General features: G+C 37.6%; 1 protein-coding gene across 5 annotated transcripts in view; it reads right to left on the bottom strand.

Moving 5' to 3' along the window:
* OSBPL3 (oxysterol binding protein like 3) overlaps nt 1-15,962 on the bottom strand; it is an 83,515-nt gene that overhangs the window by 51,555 nt on the left and 15,998 nt on the right. For all 5 annotated transcript variants that reach the window (XM_033068430.1, XM_033068411.1, XM_033068420.1 and 2 more), the window contains exon 2: nt 14,464-14,583. The gene's annotated coding sequence lies outside the window, so the exon portion shown is untranslated. The remainder of the gene's footprint in view (nt 1-14,463; nt 14,584-15,962) is intronic.

Consider the following 15,962-nt stretch of genomic DNA (forward strand, 5'->3'; position numbering starts at 1 on the left):
CAGTCTGTACTAAAAACCTTGGAAAGGCCCATCTCTCAGTGATAACATCCCTGAGTGGGAAACATTTGGCAGGAGCTTGGTTGTCTTTCATTTCTCTGCTCTTACTACTTAAAGCTTTGCATTGTTCACTAAAACAAAGATACTTCACTGTGCCCTGAGGCTTATTCCTTTTCAAAACTGCAGTCATTATTGCTAAAGTGTAACTGAAATACACACTATTTGTTGTTCCGGATTCAATTTTGATAGGCACCATGATAGCTCTGGAAATATCTGTCAGTCTGCCAGCATGTAGTAATTCAAAATCTTAAGATAGAACTGCCTGCACATCAAGAAAAAGACATCACTTTTCCATCAAATCATTGAAGGTATCAGTGTAACTTTGACTCAGACTGGTTCTTTGTGACCTGCATGAACTGCATAAAGATGTGAGATGCATAAATCTATCAAAGCCAACATAAAACAATATATTTTATCAAGCTAGCTGACATAATTGGTTTAACTATGGAGAAAGAAACCCAAACCCAGTCACTTCTGCTTTCAAGTAGAACAGCAAGTGGAAATACTGGAAGAGTTTTGGTGGCTCAGGAATGATCCTCCCCAAAGTCTGAAGGAAAATGTCATGAGGGTGCTATGACCAGCAAAACAACACAAATGAGATTCTTTATCTCATGCAGGAGAGCTAGACATGTTCATTAAAGAGAGGCAGGATCCAACAAACCTCCTTTATCCTCTTTGATGTGTTGTTTTACCTTTTACACTTTGTGAATAATCTACTTTCTAAAAAAACCCCCAACAAAATAAAAAATCCATGAAAAACAAACAAAAAGCCACCAAACAAAACAAACAAAAATTTTGATCCCCCTCTCAAAAATAAAAAAATTCCCATGATACACTGGAATTGTCATTTATCCTGTATATCACTAATTGCTAAAACAAAAAAGGTACAAAGGAAACAGCGCTTCCTTTTGAGAATGTGCAGGATTTTTCCTTTGTAAGCAGGCCTATTACCTCAAAATTTTAATCTTATTAACTTTAATAACTGTGGTAACAAGATTCAGTTCTTCCCAGGATGCCTAGAAATTCATTTACACATTTTATAAAGTGCAATGATGACAAGCTATAAAAATGATAAAAATGTTGCATTTCTTCTTGATTAACTTAATGTCTTTTTGGAGTCTTCTGTCTCTAAGTCCACTCCAGGATGCCTTTTTCAGTGTACTTTACAACATTAGTATTTTAATATATACACTATAGCTTTCTTTTAAATATTATGTAGATTTGTTTTTGATTTTTACAAAGGTCTTTCATATTAAGAGAGCTTGAAACCACTAAAGAGGTGTGTGGTGTTCTGAACAAGGGCTGTTAGCAGATCAGTGTTAACTCTTTCTAACACCACCTTAGGTGAGAGGCCACTAATTTCTTAACACTGTGTTTCTAAACACACAATGTGCAAACAAACATCAACACTTTAGAAATGCACTGTAGGAAATAATAACATATAAAGTATTCTGAGGACAATTAGTACTACAAGTGTTAAGTAATTTTATTATTAATGTGGAAAGGTAGGAGTTTGCTAATTTCAAGTTTTCAATTAAAGAAAAATAAAAATTAAAAGCCAGCACGAAGGGAAAAAGTATACAGAGAACCACGGAATCATCTAATGGCTTAGGCTCAAAGGGACCTTAAAGATCACCCAGCTCCAACCCCCCTGCCATGGGCAGGGACATCTTCCCCTAGACCAGGTTGCTCAGAGCTCCATCTAGCCTGGCATTGAACACTGCCAGGGTTGGAACACACAGTTTCTCAGGGCAACTTGTGCCAGTGCCTCTGCACCCTCACAATAAAGAATTTCTTCTTAATATCTAGCCTAAATCTTTCACAGAAATGTGTTCATTTTAAATATAAATTGAGGCTTTAGTGGGAGCTCCTCCAGGACAGACAGGAGGATGCCTGCAGCTATCCTTTTTCCTGGAAACACATGTCACCCACATCCATGTAGGCAGGTGACAGGAACTATGAGTCACAAATGCCGTGAACCACACTCCTGGAAGATTCTGCATCACATCTGGTCTTAAATCCATTCATATTTATGTTTGTAATGAACACTCTGACAACAGGACCCAGGAAAGCGGTTCCATGGATCAAGTTTCTGCAACATTATCTTCATGGCATAGAGGAAAGATGAACTGAAAGAGACCTAGAAGCAGAGAGATGAGAGATGTGGGAATCCAGATTATAAATCTGAATGACTTTGTGCAATGTTTTCCCTAATTAATAAGAAATGGGAAAGTATCAATCACAACAGCTGGGTCAGACAAAAAAAATATGCAGGCCAGAAGTGAGGGTCTCTGCCTGGTTAGCGGGGCAGCTCTCGAACAGGAAAGAGCCATAAAAGGGATCCTCTGTCCACCTCAAATGATACAATCCCACCACTCCATCCACAAATTCTGAAACTGGAGGGGAAGACAAATCCAACTAGGCTCACTAGTTGGCTCAACTAGGCTCAAATCCACAGAGGCTCAACTTAGAGCTGGTAAAGGAATTTTTGCCCTTGAAAAGGGAAGAAACTAAACATGAAGCTGCAAACTGATATTTGGGAAGATCAGAAGGTCCATCTCAGAGTGGGTGACTTCATGTCAAATCTTACCCTGCCTCTGACTAGCTACAAGGGTACACAATCTAAAAGCAAGTTCAGAGACCAGTCAAAGAAAGAAAATTGAATAATGTAGCTAATACAGACAGCCCAGAACAAGGAAGACTCAAAGAGTTTTAATGCAGTGTCTGTTTACACAAGTCTAATACAATATGATGTCTGCTACATCCCAGTGTAAAAATATTGCCTCCAGCAATAGAGTTCAGTTAATACAAAGCTGCTGAGAACTTTTATGGGTCTCAGTAGCAGTTCAGTGCCTCCATTGACCGTTTAGAGCTCCAATTCTATTTATTTTCAAATCTGCCAAAGTGATTAAAGAAATTCTTGCCCCTAAGCAATTTGTTACTGTCCTTTCCTGAAGATCAATAGTTTCCCTGCCAAAAAATAAATAAATTAAAAAAAAAAAAAAATCCAACAAAACACAAGAGCCCTTCCTGATCCACTTCAGTAGAGCACAATTTTTGTCACAGCAAGTAGTTCACACACTTTGCTTTGGGACGGTCATCACCAGCTGGTGACCAAGAAAGTGGAAGTAGTGTTATTTTCAATTGACCCAGACAGTTCTGAACAAGATACTCTGCCCCTAATTTGACATTTAGATTCAGGTTAGTGCACGATAGTAGCTATTTGAATTTAATTAAAAACAAATGAAATGCTCCATGATTAAAACCAGCTTTAGGTATGCTCTCATTCTCAAGTATTTTTAGAGGTTTAAAAGATTGAATGTTTTAATTAGGATGCCTTAGCAATAAGAGAGAATGAATAATTTACACAGAAGTTGATTTGAGCTCAGTGAAAAGGTGTCACAACTCAACTATCCATACTTTTTATTTCTAAGTAGTATATATTTTTTTTAGTTCAGCTCCAGTCACTGCAAGCAGGCCATAGAGATGGCAGACAACATGAAGAGTTTCATAATGTGTAAAATCCAACATTTTGGTTGCCCTATAGCATTCTTGAGGTTGGTTATACTTGAACAGCAACAAACAAGATGAATTTAAATTATGCGTTATAAAGCCAGCAATAAATAAACAGAAGTTTTCACAAGTGATGTAGATTCCCCTTAAACAGCTTAATATTAAGAGTTCCACCAGTCTTTGCCTTTTCTCTCTCTCTACTCTCCTTCCAATCCTACATCAGTTTTGTGTTAGTTTTTAAATTGCTGGCATATGGCACTGGCTTTGCTAGACCATCAGGATTTACAACACAAAAAATAAATCAAACCTGTGGTTAATTATGGATAGTGCACAAAGTGAATTCTGACAATACTTAAGTCTTATTTCATATAACTCTCCTGATGAATTTCTGAAAAGGAAAGTAGAACAAAGCAATTTCTTAGAGGAAGACACTAAAAGGTTTTGGGGTTTTTTAATAAAAATGTCTGAAATCACTAAAATAACAACATATGAAGTTGCAGGAAACATAATACTGAAAGCTACTTTCTAAACAGATGGCATTCATGCCTACTTCACCTATGATGACCTACATTTTTTTTCTTCAATTTTACTAATATTAATCTTTCATTGAATGTGGTTTTTACAATTTTGCCACCAAGTAGTACTTTTGGCATTAAAAGTTTGAGAAACTCAAATTCAAGAACATATTTCTAACATTATAAAATATAGAATGCATAGAGAAGGAAAATACCTTTATAGAGTTCACATAAAATTACACTTCTGACACAAAATTGTCTTTTCAAAGGCTGTTCAATATTGAAGCAATATGCACAAAGTTTTCATCCAGCCTTGACAGAAAAACATGATGTTTGCAGACATTAAAGCATTGTCATAACTCAAAATGTCTTGTAGGAAAAGAAAAACCACACCTGTGCAATAAAAGTACTTAAAACAGAACCAAGAAATTAAACTGATTTTCATTATTTTGTTCTACACATTTAATTGTGAAAAGGTAGAAAAATTAAATATATGTAGAAAATGAGTAGCGGGAGGAGAAATGTGAAAAAAATTTACAGTAAATGGTAATTTAAATTAAAAAACCCTAAGATCTCAATATAAAATGCACCAAATTATTTCTCCTAACATGTTATACTGTTTTTGAGATCACATCATAAAATATGTCCAAAGCCCCAAAAATCTTTAGTGCTGTTACACCAAAATAAAAAGGATTTACATGTAATAACACATTAAAAATAAATCTGGGAATGACCAATGACAGTTGGAAGGACGACATTTGGAGACGTTACATTATCAGCATTTGAAATTTGACAGCCTTCTCTTCTGTACTCAAAAAAATAAGAAAATCAGTCCACTGTCTGTTCCAGCTGCAAACAAACAAGGTGGCTGTGGGAGCTGGCAGCTTCTATTTCAGACTCTTCCCAAACCTGTTGACTCACCTGACTGCTCACCAGCCCCATGGTATCCCTCATTATAATCATCTTCCAGAGTAGGACACTCACACTGACAGTGAGAATAATAAAAGAGGTGTTGTTGAAACACTTCCCATATGGTTCCCAGGGTGAGAGAGAAAAAAATTGTTCTCTAGAGTGATTTTACAACACCAGTTAGGCAGATCACAGTGAGGGTAATCGCTGCTTCAAGTCACTACTAAACTAGATAATACAGTGGCAAAAAAAGCAGGTTCTCCTGCCACCCTCCAGTATCATTTGCATCACAAGTGATTATTTTGGGAATAGACTTTATCATTTTGAATGGGTATTGCACTTTTAAAAGACAGTACAACACAAAACATTTCTTGGGCACATGGTGCTGTATTCCAACTGGTCATTTTGGCCAATTGAATTAAAATACTACTAGGGCCACAGGACAGTTCACTTATGAAGTGCATACATAAAAATGCAAATAATTTATCTGTGGCAAGTACAAACAAGTTATTTAATTACTTGGAGAAAAATACTCTGATCCCTCTCCTTACAGCATGTAAGGTTTTTTAAAAAGGATTTTGAAAATGAGACAAATGGTGTCACATGCCAGGCTCTGAACAGCATCCACTGAAAACTGATTGTATCTTCATGCTTCCTAAAACACCCACCCTAAGCTGAAGTTCATTTAGACCCAAAACTGCAGTAAAAGCTTTCACACCTCACATTTTTCTTTCACATAAATGATAGCATTCCCAGAAACACAAATTTTGACCTATTACCAACTGCCAGTCTATTCAAAATTTCAGTATTGTTCCCAAAATTGGGATGTAAATTTGCTTCTACTCCCCATGGCATTCGGCAACTAATTTTGAAAAGCCTGTCATTTGTTCTTACAGATTGTCCATACAAATCCAGCATACTGCACTTCAAAATAATTAAAACTTCCAATAAATGCTGCTGCCTTGTGCAGAGGAATCTGACTTTATATTAATTTTGCCTGGGGTCTTCACTAATTGCTCAGAGGTCACATCTCCTTTTACCAGTTTGAACAGCTCAGTTTCTCTCTGTCTTCATCCCTGCCCCATTCCCCATGCCTGGGATACTTTTCTGGAGCTAGGTGAGGACATGGAAAAAGCATTAGGCATATGGAAGTTAAAACCAGCAGCTTAACCACCTTACACAGTAAATCTAAGAAGCTTAAACTCACCAACAAGTGCATGAATTGTCAAGTTGGATGTTATGCATTAAGCATAAGAAAGTAAATGCATGTGACAAATTCATTACTTCTCCTGTGAACATAATGATTCCCAGCTAATGTATCCAAATTAAGCCACATGTTAGTTATGTCTGAAGAGAGCAGAGTGACAATTAACATTTTGTACATAAACAACCACTGTTTTTTAGATTCAGAACCACTTTCAAGGATGCTGCATGTCTGACTTTTCTTCAGCTGAACAAGCAGAGACACAATATTTCAACAACATTAATGAATCTTCATATGCCCATGGACAGAAACAGGGTATTTCACAGGTAGCAAGTTAAATAAATCAGGTGAAAGCAAATGGTCCAAACTGAGTTGCCACAATTTATCCAAAACCACTAAACAGTCTTCTGTTTGTCATCTTCTTCCATTTGATCTTCCTTTTAACATACTGAACCAGAACCTCTTTGCTGCTGTTAACTTAAATAAGTAGCAACAATGCTAGTTTTCACAATCATTTCAGAACACTCTGAAATTCAAGCACCTTCAGTCATATGGATGTTTTTGTGATAGCAATAAAATATTCTTTATAAAGGAAAATACATCTTCCTTACCCTTACCATGCTACCCCTTGCTCACTGCAGTTTAATGAGAGGAATTTTACTAATTGCCATTTGTGGCAGTAGCAGCTCGATGTCACAAGGCCAAAAGGCAATTAAAGGTCACTGCCTATTAGATTACACCGCACTGATGGCAGCACATTTGGCAGCAAAGGCAGGAGCCCCTGAGCTCTGACTCACTGCAGAAACCCAGATCTGGACATTTCACTCAGCATCTGGGCTGGCCCCTGTACTCAGATCAGTCAGCCTGCCACCTGCCTCAGGTGGGCACTCAGGGGGACTGCAGCCTTCCTCTCTACCAAATACACCTTCAGCAGCTCTGCTCCATTCATCAGGCTAAGAACTTCTCCTGCACTTCCCATGGCAAACCTCATAATTCTTGCAGGTCATAAAACTGTTTCATTTCCAATACCTATGCAAAGTATAGGCACATTGATATTCATATATTCTATACATGCATCTGAAGTGATGCTAGCACCTTGTTCAAGTGTTAATGATTTCTTTACAATCAAGTATTAATAGGCACATTTATTTTTGTCTATGACAATGCCCTTGTGTTTTAAATGCACATATCATATCAAGTGTATCACAGTCAGATTTCTGGGCTATAACTTAAATGAAATGTGATGCACGGTTATGTAACTGAAAAAAACCCCATGAATTTATCTTCCCACAGGTGACAACTGAATCACAGAATATTCTGAGTTGGAAAGGACCCACGAGGACCATTGAGTCCAACTCTTCAGTGAGTAGCCTGTACAGCACAGCTGGAGCATCCCACACAGAGCCAGACATCCAGACAAAAGATGGTGTCAGTGATTCTTTATTTCTTATGAGATACTATTAAAAGGACCTCCAGCTAAAATCCCATTTCAGAAGCATTCTGTGACCCCACAGGGGATGCACACTGGAGCAGCTGGTGATTAACTACAGCCCATGGAAAGGAGGAATTCATGAGGAGTGTCTCCCATGAGAGGGACCCCACACTGGAGCAGGGCAAGAGAGTGAGGAGTCCCCCCCGAGGGCAGACAATGTGTGATGTGACTACAGCCCTCATTCCCCACTCCTGTTCACTGGGAGGAAGGAAGTAGATTTGGAGGTTGGGCCCAGAAAGAAGGGGGGTGTGAAGGGAAGGTGGTTTAAGATTTGGGTTTATTTCTCATTATCCTATTTTTGACAGGCACTAAATTACATTCATTTCCCTCAGTCAGGACTGGTTTGCCCATGACAGCAATTGCTGGGTGATCTCTCTGTGTCCTTATCTTGACCCATGAGCCTTTCATTATATTTTTGCGGCCCCATCCAGCAGAGGGGAGTGACAGAGTGGCTTAGCTGGGCACCTGGTGTCCACCCACCACCACACCCATTGTGGTGGTCCCTGCACCATGGTTAGCTGCACCTCCTCACCAAGGTCTTTGCAAATACAGAGAGATTGAGATTTCACAACTTGCAGCAGGAGATGCTGAATCATGCCCTTAACAGCTGTTACTTAGCTATTACCACCTCTTAATTAGTGGTTTCTTTTAGATTTCCTCAATAGCTATATGGCGCTAAAAAAAACCCCACAAAACAAAAAGAGCCAAAAAAAGCCAACCCAATAAAGAAAAAGCCCAGACAATTCAAGCTTGAAATATAAACCATATGTAAAAATGTTAAAGGTGAAGTACAAACTATAATTTGACAAGATGGAACAAACAGCCATGTAAAATATTTATTTTTATACTACACTCATGATAAATCAAAATCCATTGAACTTTCAAGTTCTAGATTTTGCAGCCTGTCTCACTCCATACAGTGGAAAATCCAATTTCCTTCAGAGTTCCAAAGTTTGAGCTAAACAATGAATGCCTTTTCTACTTCTCCTGCAACAAAGATTTTCCCTCAAAAGCTACTGGCCAGATGGTATTAAGTGTAAAACTATAAACTAGCTTTTCTTAAGGTACATTTTACTCTGCTAACCACCTGTTACTATGATTCTGTCTAGTGGTGGCAAAAAAAAAAAGGCAGGCAGGGAGTGGCACATGACTCACCACAATGTGTCAATAAAAACATTGAAAGTTTAAATCTTTAGAAGCAAAGAGTTGCTGCCTAATAAAAGTTGGCATTAAAAAAAAAAAAAAAATCACACACAAAGGGACAGGGTCATTCTCCAGTCCTCCTTGTCCTTCTCATGGCCAACATCAGATTCTATTGGTGTCCCTCAACCAGAAACACACAGTTTTTTCACTGTCACCACAGTGAGTACTGCTGCCTCTGGACCATTAATGTAGCTGACAGTTTCTACCTTATAGCTCATGTAAGAGCCCCCAAGAATTAAAATTTATATTTATTTTTGTAGCATTTGACAGCTTGTTAGAAGTTCCAAACAAATACAGTGCTACAGAAAGATTAGTGTCAACATTTTAATTCTTTATTGTTAAACTTCTAAAATAGAATAATAACTTCAGTTTCTTTGATTTTTCTGAAAGCATAATTCCTGCTGTTCAAATTAAAGTACGACTTGAAGTAGATTCAAACACACCTGTGGACAGTTTCAAATTGTTCAGATAGTTAAGCACTGGAAGTAAAGAAACTCCAGGGGACAAACATACCATGGGCAGAACTTAAGGGGGGAAAAAAATAAGGATAATTTTTGCTACTTTTCAAGGTAAAGCATCATATGAAATCTGGTCTTAGATCAAAAATTTTTCTCTTTTTTTTAACAATTTGCCATCCTCTGAAAATACAGCAGCAGAACCAAGGTCGTCTCCAGATCTGGAGACAGAGAAGTCATCTGGACTCTTCTGAAGGAAAAAGCAGTGAATGTCACCCTAAACACACTGCTGTACTGAAGGCTTCTTAAAGCTTTTTCATAATTTTATTCTATAATCATCAATCTATTTTCATCATTACTCTGATGCTCACTATTTATGTCTCCAAGTTACCAGGCAGGGTGTTTTACTCCCTATCAGGCAACACCCTTCCTTGTTTTCTCTCCGAATGTTAACGTTCTTGAAACCTCAGTTGATGTGAGAATGTATTTCTATTCTGAAAAGTTCTTGCTATGGTTTGCTCGTGTGTCTCCACAACAGATATTTTGAGTGAGATGCATTGAGTTGGGTAAGTTTAAAAAACTCATTGAACAAATACAAATTTTACATTTTCATAAAAGCATCTGCCTATTCATCACTATGGATAATTATACTTCATCAGGTTTGACCGTTTTTCATCCTTCATATATGGTTTGATAAGAAGTGCAACAAAAAAATCTACAACATCACTTTCTTGGGCAAGCACACAAGGATAAAAAGATTAAAACACATTAATGTAACAGAAGCCCACTGATTGAAACTGAAGAAGCCACTCAACTTTACACACATAGCTCAAATTATACTATTAACATTTTACTCAGTCTTTATTTCTCCTTGACAAGTAACTACTTCAATAATCATAATATTTTTCTGCTTAGTAGGAAGCTTCTTCCAGCCTAAAGAAACAATGTCATTTTCATTTTGTATTCAAATACCTGGTGTTACCAGAACCTGCCACATAAATTAAACCAGGAATATGACCTTTTCTCTGGAGCAAATATAAGGCACATAAACTAGGAATCAGTGAATAAGCGACAGCCACTAGAGGTCAAAGCCATTCTTCATTCACTATTACACATGGCAGGATTGGGGATTCAGTCTCATATCCTCATTACCACTCTAGAGGAGCCCACCAACACCTGCAGCCTTCCACTCTGCTGCAATTCTCTTGCACACAAAACCTTTGCTGTGGCACAATTGGAAAGAAGGGCCTTGAAGCTACACAACTGTACAGCTGTACAGCTGCTGGTCTTCATTTCTAAGGCCACCTCTGAAACATGATAAATCTTCTGCCTCCTGAGGTGTCTGTGGCTTTATTTCTATTCTTCAGCTGGTGGACAAATAAAGAAATTACCACAGGTTACGTAAGCAAAGACAAGAAAAATTTACCCCATCTTTTTTCAGAGATAAGGCTGGCAGAAGCACATACCGAAAGACAGAGATGGTCTCTTAGAGCTACTCTTAAAAGAAGAAGACAGTTCTTTTGGCTTCTCCAAGCAAGAAAATTAGGTATGTTAAAGCTCATGAACTCATGAAAAGTGTATGCTTCTGCTCAGTGAGGGTGTGATGAAAAGATTTTCTCTGGTAAGGATATGGACTATCTGTATCACTTTCTGTAAGCAAAATGCAGAATCTCACTTCATAAAATCCTCACTGTAATGTCAGTAAGAAGGCAACTTGTTCCTGTTGCTAAAATGGGAAGGGTGACCCAGCTGATTGTCTCTGGAACAACCAGACACAGTAGTTGCTAATTTTCTCTGCATTTAAGCATAAGCAATCTAAAGTTTCCATAACAGGAGACAAGATTCATGTTCTTCTAAGTTACTTTTGGCTATGCTAATTAGCTATTTCAAGCACTTAAAGTTTATAATAAGTCTATGCCAAAGTAGGAAGCAGTAACTGTTAAAGACCTGAATTTTCATGTTGTGGCATACTCTGACTTTAAACAAGGGAGAATAATCTGTCACCTTGGCACCACAGGGCTGAGGAGTTCACAACCTTGTCACACCACCTCAAGTCAAACACCAGCCTGACACACTTGGCATTTACAAGCAACAATTTGCCCTAAAAGATGCATTTGAATGATAAACAATATATCACGCTGTATTAATGAAACTGTGCCTGTATACCTCAAACCATGCTTCCATGAGACAGACAACCTGCTTATTCACTCCTCCCAACCACAGATGCCATCCATGATACTCAGAAGTAACAGTTAGTTCTGGCCTTAAAAAATAATAAATCTGATCTGTTTCAATAGTATCTAGTAAGACAAGAACTTAACAAACAGCCTTTTATTTATTTATTTTAGGAGGTTTACCTTTGCTCCTATTCACTGGACAGGGTAGTACAAATATTCATAGCAAATTCCAAAAGATGTCCAAAACATATCTGAGAGAAATGGCTTAAATTTATATTCATGAACCTGTATACAAAAGCTAGGGTTGTACATTTTTGCATTTACAAGGTATGCATGCTTAGATTTGGCCTCTTTCCTTCAGAGGAAGCACTAAATTATATATTTTAACACGAAATTTTGTTCTCTGTGAAGAGTTTTTCATAAGAGTAAAGAGCCAGCAGACAGCATTGAGCTGCCAATATTCAGCTTAAAAAGTAAAATTAAATACCTTTCACAAGTGAGATAAAATAAAATAGTCAATGTACATAATATTTGCACCAAAGAACTCAGCTTGGAATTTTAGGTTGGCAAAACCAGCAGAAAATACCAACAAAGACCAGAATACACAAGATTTCCATGAAGTTTCTTTTCAAAAAACTTATGTGGACTGAGGATCACTTCTTTCACTGCATTTTCCAGCATTCAGGAGAGCAGTAAAGAATTCTTCTAAAGACTCAGTGACATATGGAAGTTGCTTCAGTAACAGCATACATTCAATTTTCAAGTTTGTAAAAATGAATTTAAGATAGCCACTTAAAGGTGAATTCACTTTGAGCACCAGCTATTGTTTCTTTCCTTTTCAAAAGATACAGAGCTATTCAGTGAAATGGCACCATGTGTTAATATGAGATTTAATGCATCTCAAAAACAGGGTGTTACAAAATATTAATGCATTCCAAGAACATATACCAACATGACTGTACTATATCAGTATGAAAATGGAAGTATTATTGTTGAGATAAATCCTAATTCTCATTTCAGTCCCCTGCTGCTGCTATTAGAGGAGCAATGAAAAATTCCCTTTTTGTGACTGTTCAAATGCTATCTGTTTTGTATCCCTGTAAACCTACCACCCTTGCTATCAAAGCTGCCTTTGAATGAGGAACACCAGAAAGATTAGGACAAACAGATGAGGTTTTGACCAGAGTTTTTCACAGGTTTCCTGCATTGACTCCACATGAAGTCACAAATGTATCTGTTCCACAGGACCCTCCTCTGTAAATAAAATTGCCATGAGTTGCACTCTGGGGTGGGGCAGGTCTGTTCATTTCTGCCTCAAACAAATGTTTTGAAAGTCATTAGACAATCACAAAACTTTGGTTTGCTACTTAAACATAAAACTTCCCACCTTTATCAGCAAACTGCTTTGTAATAAGTTGATAAACTCCACTATCTTCAAAGGTAAAAGGATCCTATAGCAACTGGGCACCTCCCAGTGGGGCAGCACCTACCAACAGAAATAACCAAGTGAAAGTATTTTCCACTCCTTGCTCTCCTCCACTGACACCTTTACAGCTTCTAACTTAGAGAAGCTGAAAACATATGTGGTTTTTAACATGCTTTACAGCAGCCACATCTAGCAAAGATTCAGTCCTTGTGCCTGCTCTGTACTTCAGTTCTCATGACTCATCTTCAGCTTTCCACAGGAAAGCAAATTCCTACTGGGCATCATAGAGCTAGTGATACCTTTTACACACTCACAAGAGAAACAGGTTCAGCCTAAAAATTCACCAGGCTTAAAGCAGTGATTAAACCTACACAAATAAAAGGGCAAGTACAATAAGAAATTAGTGCAAACAGCAGTGCCATATTCCAGTTTACAAGTGTAGGATCCATGTGAGTCTATCAAGACAGACTTTAAAAACATCAATTTATATACAGGACTGTAAGAACAGTTCAGAACACCCAGCCTTCCAAAACTGCAATCAAATATGTAAATTACATGCACATAAGGCCTACAATATCCTAACCGTCCTATGTGCTCTAAAATATCAATCTAGTCCCTACAGGTTTAAAAGGACAACAATATATCTATTTATATACACACACATACAAATATTAAAATGTTGAGATGCAGAACAAGCAGCTAGCCAGAAAGTTCAAATACATTATCAATGCTCCCACCCAAAAGAGAAATTGTTAAGCATTGAGAATGCATAGTGACTACATTTACATTCTTTTTATTTTATTACATTATTCTCTACATATTAGAGAAGATAACATGCCACAAGCACCATGACTGGAAATATGACCCAGGACAGAATTTTCTCCTATTGCTAAATCTCGCAATTAGAGAACATTCAGGGGGAAAAAGCACCAGCAAGACAAGAAATTTTTCAGTGTCACCAATAACAATCTCAGCCTTGCCCAAGTCCTATACTTGGCTGCAGCCTAGAGAGGACATTTCAGAATGAGACACAAACGACAGAGTCCAGGTGCAGTGGGTGAGAGTCTCCCTTCCTGGCTCAGTAGGTCATCAGTGGAAACCCCAAAGCCTTAGACTGAAGGGAACCCAAACATAGTACAACCCAACAAATTGTATTTTTTTCCCATTTCCCTCAAAAGTAACACAGCTTTGAGGTATTTTCGAACAATTACCCTTGTCTCAGTAGAATGAAAGGTTACATTAGCACAACTTCAGGTTTACCTATTCTATTTCTTTGTTACTCCTGTTCTTCTGGGCATCTAATTAGGCACAATGTCTTACCCCAAAAGGAGACAGAACTGCTGCCTCTTCACAGCTATACTGCAGCCCTCTCCCATTCTTCACACTAGGAAACTTCGTACACAGCTTCTTTGGTAATGCTCTCTCTAGGCTAAAACAGGCTCCACATCAATTTAACCCCTGCTTTCCCAGAAGGAGGGCAACACAGCCATGATAGAAGGATGACAGACTTACAGTGACTGGGTAGGATCACTGCCACTAGGAAGAATCCAAGTCTCTTCTCTTACAGAAGTGAAAGTATGAGCTATGCCATTAGGCAAGATGTGGCAAGCTCACATGAGTCTTGTGTTGGAGCTGAAAAACAAACCAAAAAATCAGATGAGAAATAAAACTTCCTGCTTCGTTGTCCTTTCATACCCAAGAAGCACAAGGGAAGTAACAAGTAGAATATATGAACATCTGAAAACTTTTCTGGTTTGTTTTTTGTGCATTGTCATCTCCCAAAATATTTCCCTAAAATACAGCATCTACAGCTAACATTTCTTTCTGAAAGTTATGTATTAAAAATTCAGGTTGGCCACATCCTTCCATATAACTAAGCAACTTGAGTTTTAGTCTACTAATACATTATGAGAGCGAGGCATTTTGTAACAGAAACCCTTCTTGCTCCAAAGATCCAGAACTCTGCAAAAGAGTGCAACTCTACTGAGGCTGCAGGGAACCCTCCCGAACATCTTGTCAGCATAAAACAAGAAAAAAGAATCCTGAACAGCAATAGATGCAAGGGTACTATTTTTGACAAACTAGTATCATTATTCAGCCATTGCTTTGAAGCAACTAAAACAAGGGTTTGACATTTAGTCAAATGCACTTTTTCTGAAGACAATCCACTTACACAGTTTTGGCAGCCTGCAGGACTTCTCTATACAATGTGAACACTACCAAACAGAAATTGCTTATGACAAAGTTTAATGTGCTTCATTTGAGCTAAAAAGGAACAATGCTTTAGTCTCCCTTTATATTCATGGACTGCATGGCCCTTCATTCCAATTAACAGATTTGAATTTCTATTGCACCAAGTCTGTTCCCATATCAGCTTGATGATAAATCTTCCAAAAGTCTGCAATCAATCAGCCCCAGACAAACCAGTGTCTGAGTACCACATACTGTTTATAAAGACAAGCACATTGTTAGGCTTTCTCCAATGCTGAAGCTTTCCTGATCCTTCTTCAAAATCAACATGAGAAACAGAATTCTTCAAATAATTTGTGATAGTAGTTTTGAATTTAGATTACCATCACAATTTAACTTTTTCTTAGTTATTACTTCTACATGTTGTCATAGACTACAGTTTTAATTCAGTAATGAAATTAAATTCTTCTGTGTTTCTTGAATTGTCATTACTGCCCTTATTTAATATTATTCTTACTATCTTAGCATATTTTCCAAGGAAAAATGAAATTCTTTTCCCCATTTTCAGCTGAGTTTTGAGCCATATGTTTGCCTTCTCATATCAGCTGTCTACATTTAATATCTCCTGATTTCACATTTACCTTCAATTTCTTGTTTCTTCAGTATTGATTCCTAAAAATGCCACTGTCCCCATCTGGCTTGCAATTTGAACATCTGTGATTTAATTTTAGGATAATTCAACACATGAACTTGTGCATTTTTAATCATCTAAGTATTAAGGGTGGAAGTTTTTTAAACTAGAGTGAGAAAGAACACTTCGT

Source organism: Catharus ustulatus, chromosome 1 (assembly GCF_009819885.2).
Source record: "Catharus ustulatus isolate bCatUst1 chromosome 1, bCatUst1.pri.v2, whole genome shotgun sequence".
NCBI lineage: Eukaryota > Metazoa > Chordata > Aves > Passeriformes > Turdidae > Catharus > Catharus ustulatus.